Source organism: Alligator sinensis, unplaced genomic scaffold (assembly GCF_000455745.1).
Source record: "Alligator sinensis unplaced genomic scaffold, ASM45574v1 scaffold566_1, whole genome shotgun sequence".
Classification (NCBI taxonomy): domain Eukaryota; kingdom Metazoa; phylum Chordata; order Crocodylia; family Alligatoridae; genus Alligator; species Alligator sinensis.
The window spans coordinates 2,304,889-2,314,669 of NW_005842017.1; positions in this window are offsets into that span (position 1 = coordinate 2,304,889).

The window sequence follows — 9,781 nt, forward strand, 5'->3', positions numbered from 1 at the left end:
CTCCAGCACGGCACAGAGCTCCCTTCTCCACCCTGTGGTGGGGGACAGGAGGGAGAAGAGTCCCTTCTGGGGCCAGCAGCACTGCACAGAGCTCCCTTCTCTGCCCCATGGTGTGGGTGGGGAGAGGGAGCAGGAGGGGGAAGAGTCCCCCTCTAGAGCCAAGAAGCACCACACAGACCCCCCTCCCCACTCTGTGGCAGGGGCAGGGGGAAGAGGGGGAAGAGTCTCCCAGATCCCCCCTCCCCACCCTGCGGCAGGGGTGGTCAGGGGGAAGGGAGGAGGAGGAAGAGGCCCCTCCAGGGCTGGGCAACAGAGCTGTGTGACTGGATTGCTCCCTGCTGTCAGGGAACTTCTTCAGGGGACAGAGCTCTCCCCCTCCTCCTCCCCCAACACAGGGTCTGGCCACACTCCCTCTTCCTCCACCCTCCATACCCAGCAGGCCAAGGTGGGAGTTTAAACCCCTCCTCAGTCATTCTCAAGCCTGCTGAGGCCTGGCCTGGCCAGGCTCCCCCCAGCTCAGCTTCCCTGTGGAAGGGAAGAGAAGGGAAGGGAGGGCTGCTTTAGCACCCTTGGGCTTCTGGCCTGAGCCATTGCAGGCATGTGTCTGTATTCCTGGAGTGAAAAGGGAATGTCTATCCACTTGCAAATCGGTTCAGTTTCTGCAGGTTAGACTAACCTGCAAAGATTGAACCAATTCAGACTCAGGCTTTTTGAATATCTGTCCCTAGCTCCTGCAACAGGCTGCAGGTGGCAGCCTGGATCAGCTAGCCAGCTGGCAACAAGCCACCTGTGGGAAGGGCCTCAGCTGGCAGCAATAATGAGGGGAACTTGTTTTGCTTTTGGTTGAATCCTGGGAAGCAGAAGGACCCAGGGCTTTACAGTACATCCTGTTTTTCTGGGACCAAGGAAAGACTATGCTGCAGGGATCAGGTTAAAGGAGAAGGATAAAAGTTTCAAAGACTGACTTGAGCTGGGTGGAGTCAGGCTATGGAATTCTGCTACAGTTCAAGGACTGTTTTTTGCTGGATAAAGCCAGACTAGCAAGCTACTTACTACATTTGCATAATAAGACTTGATTTTTTCAGTTTCTTATAGCTTCACTGAACTGCCAGCTTTGGGGCTGAATTTTTCCATGCTAGGTGACCAAGTCAGGCTGACTTCCTTAGAAAATTTTACCCAAAAATGGCTTGGCTGTTTCCAAGAATATAAATAGGGGAAAATATGCTGCTTCTTTCTTCTTATTATTTTCATTATTATAATCAATCAATCTTCTCCTTGTTAAATTTCTGGTGACCTACTTAAGAAAATCTAGTGTTCCCACACTTGAGAGTGGGGACTTGAAAATTGGCTGGAAGGTGGCATGCAAGTTGACCTTTTTCTACCCTAGATGGTCACTAATTTGTGTGTTCTTCATTGTTTGGGTACCTGACTTGAAACCCTGGAGCCTGATTTGCAGAAGTGCCAAATTCTTGGCTGCATAAGCAGGTAGTGGGAACAATGCTTTGAACAGTTAAAATGACATATAATGCTAAGTACTTTGAAAGAGCAAGTCCCACACATCTTAAATTGGACATGTTGTGTGTATGTATATATATTATGTCTATGTGCCTGAGCCCCCACTTGTAAAATGGGGATAATAACCACACTCTCACCTCCCATGGGTGCTATGAAAAGTAATGAATATTTGTGACCCAATTCTGAGATCATAGTAATTCAGTAGCATAAAAAGGAGATTAAATCTTTCCATCTTCAGAACAGTTTCAATGCCCTCAGTGAATAAGGTGTGCACTATATATGGAACAATGAGAATTAAACAACACACTGAACAGCTGCCGATTCAACAAGTACTGGCCACTCTGTGCACTGAACAAGGTAGCATCCTGGGTAAAAAAAAAAAATGTGACCATGTAATTAAAGACTTATTCATAACATGCGGACACAAGGAGTTAAGTTTGCATACAACCTTCACTGTGGCACTTCCTAAATTTTGAGTGCTTGACTTTGCAACCTTAATAACATTCATACAATATTGAATATTTATGCTTATGCTCATAAGGATAGTACCTAATTAATAAAATGTATTAGAGCTATTCAGTTCTGCCCAAGTGAGTACGAGTACTGTGGGAGTGGTGAGCTCTTCCCATAGTACCACATACCTGGAGCACCAACCTCTGTTACAGGCATAATTTGGTCATGACTGGGGCAATATCAAAGTACGTCTGTTGAAGGAGTTTTCATATCTCTGTGCCTATCAAGGCAGGCTGTCGTGGTACCATATCCATTTATTTGTGGGATGGTCTGAACTGTGAAACTACTAGAATAGGTCCCCCACCTCATCCTTGCTGGGTGGACCAATGTGGCAGGTTTAACATTAGCTCACAAGCTACAATATCAAAAATGATATTTTTTCTGCACATTATATATACCTGTAGGCCATCCTTTGCAGGTGTGAGCTCTCCTGATTTAGACCCATTGCAGACTAGGCTCTACCATAGTCTTCTACCTTTATCTGAGTGGAGGAAGAAACAGATGAACAACACAGAAACCCAGTCAAGATCCACTAAGTTGCAGTTTATGTCATTAGTGACTCCTATATCATTTTACAATCGATTTGAAACAAATTCCTCTGCTGCTCTTCCTATTAACGCAAGAAGCGCTTGTGTTCAAATGGCAGCTGCCTCTAACACTACATCCTGATGCCTCTACAGGAATCTGCAAGCTCCTGGTTTTTTCTGCTCTGCCTAGCAGGCACCAAGTCATGGGTGGTCAAGTGAAGGGGAACGCTTTTTACCTTTCTGGGCACCTCCCATGTTCTGCAGGAATCACATGACTTCTTGTGTGCTTGTACTGTCTGCCTGCCTGACAGCACCAGCTGCCCCAGGCTCAGTTACAGAGACTGAAGGTTATGAGAAAATCATCCATTTCTCAGGGAAGCTGGAGTGGGCTACAGCAGCAAAGCTCACTATTGCCTCTTCCTGCACTCCATTAGCAGCACTTAGCTGGCATAGCTGGAATGGCAGCTGAAGAAAGTTTCATGTACAGCTAATATCTTAGAGGTATATGGCCAGCAGCAGGCCCGAAAGCTGTAGAAACAGCAGCACCTTGTGTGGATCTCCTTTGAAATAACACTGCCAAAGTCGGGGGTTTCATGACAGCCCTGGACAGAGTTAGAGGCACTATTAAGTAACCTGTGCATTTTAGCAAACACATTTCCAAGCTCATTGATTGGTTAGTACTGCCTCTGCAAAGAAGAGAGCGTGAACATTACTTACTGAAGTAAGGAAAACTGAGGTCATTAAGCATCTCTAATCCAGGGAGGCTGCAGAGGCCACCTCTGCTCAGATCCAATGCACGCTTTGCTGCAAGCACAAGCAGGGCCAAGAGCCATGAGCAGGGCCCACCAATCACATCTGCTCCTCTCCCTGCTGCCTGCAAAACCAATGGTAACAACTAACTGGTAGCAAATCTCTTGAGAGGAGGGAACCCTTTGGTACCTTCCCCTAGCATGGGAGTGGCAAACCTGTGGCATGAGTGCCACAAGTGGCACAGGGAAGGGACAGGCAGCACAGCAGCCAATAGGGCAAGAAGCTGAAAGCAGAGTAGATCAAGCAGGGAGAAAAGAACTGGGTGCAGAAAGCAGAACAGTAGATGAGGCAGGGGAAAGGGATGCAAGTGGCTGTTGGGGAGGGGGCGAGGTTAATTTGTGGCATGCCTGCCAAAAAGGTTGGCCCCCACTGCCTTAGTACACAAAGCGGCCTGAGAAGCAGGTGGTGATGGCTGGATGATGGTGGATGGAAGGGGACACCTGGTGGACATTTTGGACAGTGACAACCTGTCTGCCTCTGCAGACCAAATACACACGGGCAGTAGCACTGTAAGGGGCACATGCATGTAGAGATGTTCCAGTGTCACATACAAGAGAGAGGACAGTGTGTGGGGCATGCAGGAGATGGTGCCAGTTACCGGAAGTCTTCCTTGGTGTGCTGGAAATTCCTTAGTTCTCTCACTTGCAGGCCGGGTCTTGAGCAACAGGTCACTGGTACTAACTGGAATTGCCTCAGTAGGGTTGACTTATCTCTAAACCCAGGCAGATCTATTCCTCCAGGAGCAATAACAGTGGTAATCACTGACTAAACAGTGTCCTTAGAGCAAAGTATCATTTATTTATAACGAAAGCATTCCAGATCAAACAGATCTTAAAGCAATAAAACCGGCTTACACGCATGCCTACCTTTCCCTTGGGCTAGCCCAGGAGTGGGCAAAATATGGCCCGTGGGCCACATCTGGCCCACCAGGCCTTTCTATCTGGCCCATGGGGCCCCTAAAAATTTAGAAAATTAATTATTATCTTCCTGTGGCTGCCTGTCAAAGATAATGAGGTGCCAGCAGCAGCAGGACCCAGGAGGAACTGGCAGCGGCACCCAGCAGTAGCAGGACTTGGCAGTGGAGCAGCAAGGCCTGCCTCCATATGATATTATCTGAGTTTCTACAATATACAAGAATAGAACTGTATATTAAGCTATTATGCAATTGCCTCTAGATATACCATGCAAACACACATAAATCAGAACAAAAATATTTTTAAATAAAATTAAAATATGTTATAGTAGATATTTTATGTTTTAGTATATGGTTTGGGTTTTTTCCAGTTTCAAGATAGCAGCACCCTCCCTCCCAAATGGCGTACTTCCAGAACAAGGGGAGAGACTTCTAGTGGCAAAGGTCCGTGGTCAGAGGTGGGAGTTCCAGTCCCAAGATGGCAACCAGGGTGTTGAGCACCTGTCAAGGGGCAGGGCTACCCTTGCAGCCCTCAACAGCTCACCAAAACTCGGTAAGTGGCCTTCCAGCCAAAATAATTGCCAGCCCCTGGGCTAACCACTCCCTGGGTCAGAGGAAGTTCTCAGTTGCTTTCAGCCATGCCTAGAGGACCTGCATCTCTCTTCCAGCTCACTCTTCTTTCACCAGGAACAGCAACTGATGACTAACCCTGCCACCTTCTCTCCCAAGGAGGGCTTTTTGACCATCTGAACAGACAGCACTTAGCCTGGCACAACAGCTGCATCTGTTTGGCCTGGCAGTTTGGCGCTGTCCCTGTAATTGTTCCCAAATGTTGCTAATTTACAGTTATTGTTTTGCTTCCTTGCTTATTTTACCCACGGACTCCTATTAAACTAGATCAATGCATTCAAGAATGAAGTGTTCTAGCTCAATATGCAGTTGTTTGAATTTGAATTTGGAATTTAATTTGAATTGGAATTGATTTGGATTCAGAATTAAATAGAATTTGAATTTGGAATAGAATTTAGAATTGAATTAGAATTTGGGATTGAATTTGAATCTATATTTGGAACTGAATTCAAATTTAAATTTGAGCTTGGAATTGAATTTGGAATTGAATTTGAATTGGGATTGATTTGGGTTCAGAATTAAATAGAATTTGAATTTGGAATATAATTTAGAATTGAATTAGAATTTGGGATTGAATTTGAATCTATATTTGGAACTGAATTCAAATTTAAATTTGAGCTTGGAATTGAATTTGGAATTTGAACTGGAATCAAATTGAATTTGAGTTGAATTTGAATTAAGTTGAATTGGATTTGGATTGAATTTGAATTGAATTGAAGCTTCTTTTGCCTCTGCTGACTGACTGGAAAAGTCCTCCACTATCAAAAACCACATGAGTGGGTAAACCGGTGGTGCTCAACCTCCAGTCCTCAGACTAAATCCAGCTCTCAGAGCAGTGAGACTCACCATTCCAGCCACTTCTCCTCCACTGCCAAGTCATATATCTGGATTTCAAGAAAGCCTTTGAACTAGTTCCCCACGATGTCCTCATGGCTAAGCTGAGGAACTGTGGCCTTGATCATTTTATGGTCCAATGGCTAGGTAACTGGCTATGGGGTCAGACCCAAAGAGTACTAGTTGACAGGAACAAATCAACATGGCACAGGGTGACCGGTGGAGTCCCTCAGGGCTCGGTACTTGGGCCGGTACTCTTTATCTTCATTAACGATCTGAAATCGGGAGTCAGATACGAACTGGTAAAGTTCGCAGATAACTCCAAATTATGGGATGGGCAGTCACACTGAAGGACAGGCTGGGGATACAGGCTGACTTGGACACGCTTTCAAGGTGGGCTGACTAAAATCGCATGGCCTTCAATTCTGAGAAGTGTAAGGTGCTGCACCTCAGTAGGAAGAACCCTCAACACACTGACAAGCTCGGCAGTACTACGCTCACTAGCACCATGACCAAAAGACACTTGGGGGTTTTGATTGACCACAAGATGAATATGAGTCACCAATGCGATGCTGTGGCTGGCAAAGCAAACCAAACTCTGGCGTACATCTACTGATGCATCTCAAGCAAAACCAGGGATGTCATCCTCCCGCTTTACAATTTTGGGCCCCCCACTTCAGGAGGGATGTGAAAAAGCTTGAGAGAGTCCAGAGGAGAGCCATTTGTATGATCCAAGGCCTGGAGGGCAGACTCTCTGGAAAAGAGAAAGCTCAGGGGGGACTTGGTAGCAGCCTACAATTATATAAGAGGGGTACATCAGGGCCTGAGAGAACAGCTGTTCACCAGAGCTCCCCAAAGGATAACAAGGTCTAATGGCCATAAACTCCATGAAGGCCAATTTAGGCTAGACATAAGAAAAAAGTTCTTTATGGTGCGAGTGTCCAGTGGGGGGGTGGAACTGAACTCGATGATCTCACAAGGTCCCTTCCAGCCCCTAATTTCTATGAATCTATGAAACTTTCTGGACCTGGGTGAAGTCCCACAGGCTAAATGACATAGCCCTGTGTGCCAGATCACAGTGCAGAGTTGCTCCATGTCAGGATCCTGAGCACAGGGCCAGGCCAGTGCACTGGATCACACCTGCAAACCGACCACACACACTGACTCCACAGTAGATCAGGCCCACACCAGTCGTTTAGGCTGCCGGGCCAGAAGGTTGAGCACCTCTGGTCAAAACCATGACCTAATGATATAAAAGGCTTTCATACAGTGGAAAAAAATATCTTCAGCCTTCTAGAAGATAATTAAAAAGTCTTTCCATGATGCATGAGGAACCGGGAACAAATGCTGGTTTTTACTTGTTTAAACCATGCTGTAGGTATATTTCTTTGCATAGTAACCTTCCAAAACAGCTGTCTGCTGTGGCTTTATAAATGTCATTGAAACCTTCAGAAGTCCACAAAAGCTTTTGAAAGACAAGAAATGGGAGAGAGTTCAGGGAGTTCTTGCTAAACCATGGTGTGTTTAGCTTGTTTTCTTTCAGATGCATGAATCATATGGTGCATTTACTTATTGGAGATATGAGGCTACATCTGAATTCCCTTCTGATGGCTCACATGAATGTTAAGAAAGGCACATTTTGAAATGAAATGCGATAGGGTTTGCTTGGCCATTATGGTTTATAATTTTTACTCCAGAGAGCTTCTACAAATTGCATGCAGTTGCCACAGAATGATTTTGCTTCCCCTGGCTGCTGTGCTAAGTTTCCCCTGACTGTTGGCCCAGACGTTGTCTTTCTTCATTGACAGACATTATGCAAATAAAGGTTAAATCCTAAGGGCATTTTTACATATGCAAGCACCGCAGCGCCGGGCACTTTAAAAAGCACCCAGAGCTGCGATGCTTGCAGTTGTATAAACAGCAAAATATGCATCAGCACTGAGAAAATGGCAGCAGCATGCTTTTGAAGTAAAACACATAGAAGGTGCTTTAGTTCAAAAGTGCACCACCGCCATTTTCTGTGCATGGATGCACATTTCACCACTTATACAACTACACGTGGCACAGCACAGTTCATCTCAGATCGCATGAGGAATAGACTCAATTAATTGAGTCTGCTCTGAAGCAGTGGATCTCCAGCATGTTGTGCAACAGAAAACTATGTAGATAAACGCCCGATGATTTAACTTACACCACTTTAAAATGTAGTTCCACTTCAGAAGTCAACTCTGTAAGAAAGGTTGCATGTTTCTTCTCTCTCCATGATGCCAGGCTAAGCTGACTCATTTGACAAGTAATGGGATGGTTATTTTAATGGCCAGTGCTGTATGTAGGAGCAGGTCCACTGGTATATTTATGAAGTTCAGAGTAGAGCTGCACTTGGCAGTCACCATTATCTAGCACAGCAGATGGCCTGCTCTTTAAATGTATTTGTTATTTTAAACTTCTGTTTAGATTTTTAAAATTGGTCACGAACAAGCATTTCTTAGGACTGTTAGGCCCCCTTCCTATCCAGCTAGCCTTGCAGTAGCAGTTATCAGCAACTAAATTATCCCAAACAAGAGGGATAATCTCCACTGATGCCAAGGCATATGCATATTTAACCTAATGCCATTAAAACTCAGCTTTCACTTGAGCTCCATTCAAACACTTGTGTCCATGTGGAAATAAACAGTTGCTGAAATGAAAGGAGAGAAGGCACAGAAATTTTATTTTCAGGTCTCCAAGAGTGTATAATAAACAATGGAAAAATCTGGGGTAATCTCTCTGCAACCCTTCTGTCAAGAATCTTTTGGCAGTAACAAGGGCCAAGTTCAGTTTCAAAGGAGTTCCAGTTAACAACCTCAGATTAGATAGACTTCAATTTCTCATCCCAAAACGTGGGAAAACCAATTTAAACCTTCTGGCTACTCATAGGCTACAGACAGAAATTATACATAAACTGGTATCAGTGATAAGACACTGGTTCAAATCTGTAACAACAGAAGTTCAGGCAGCTGAGGGAGTCAATTGACAGAATGGCTCATTGATCGAGTGGGGACAGAGCCTAAACTAGCATACACAGCCTTTACTCCAACAAGCTTCACACTCAGATGCTGCTATCTGCCCATCTCAATCACGATCCTCTCCCAGCAGCCTGTGTATGCCAGCTTTGCCTGTGTACACTCCAGCCCTTCACAGGCCTCATTCAAAAATAGACCTATTCATGGGGAAGAAACAAGTATAAAGCACAACGTTCCCTACAAGGAGCATCATGGCTGTGAACAGAGGACCTGGCCCACTAGAGGTTTGCAGGGAGCATGACTCAATAGTACTTTGTCCCATGCAGATATACGGGCAGTCCTTGACTTAAAACCTTTCAAGTTACAACAAACGGCATTTATGACATTTGTAAATCGACACCCTGTTTCGAGGTTCTGATGCAGGTTTTGCCTTTACAACACTTGACACAGCTGCATCCAGCTGGTAAGGCTGTTGTGGTGGGGGGGAGGAGGGAGGGAAAGGGCATGCGGGGGCAGATCAGTGCCCCTGCAGCAAGGGATGGATTGCGGCTGGGGCTGCAATCAGGCCTGGGGCAAGTGGTCTAGATGGGGGAGAAAGAGGAGGGGGTAAGGTGGCTCCCGCCACTGCATGCCACTGGCCTGGGAGGGCATGGGGGCTGAGGTGCATGTGCCCTGGATCTGCACGGGACGCACAGGGCCAGGGCTGTACTACACTGTGCTCCAGGCAAAAGGCGCTGGGAGCAGGGTCTCTGCCCTCCCACCGCTCACCCAGCCAGGGTGGAGGGGTGCAGGACACAGGTGCAGCTCACTCTGAGTGGGCGTGGTGATGCTGGGAGCGGGGGCTATGCCCTGCCGCAGCTCACCCAGACGGGGGGCGGGCGGGCACAAGGAAGAGGCACTGTACTGCCTCAGAGAAGTGGCACGCAGCAACGGAAGCCACTCCAGCCTCCTGGGCAAGTGGTGGCAGTGCAGGACATAGTGGGAGCGTGTGTCCCGGATCTGTGTGGGGCAGGCGGTGGAGTGGGGTTTAATGATGT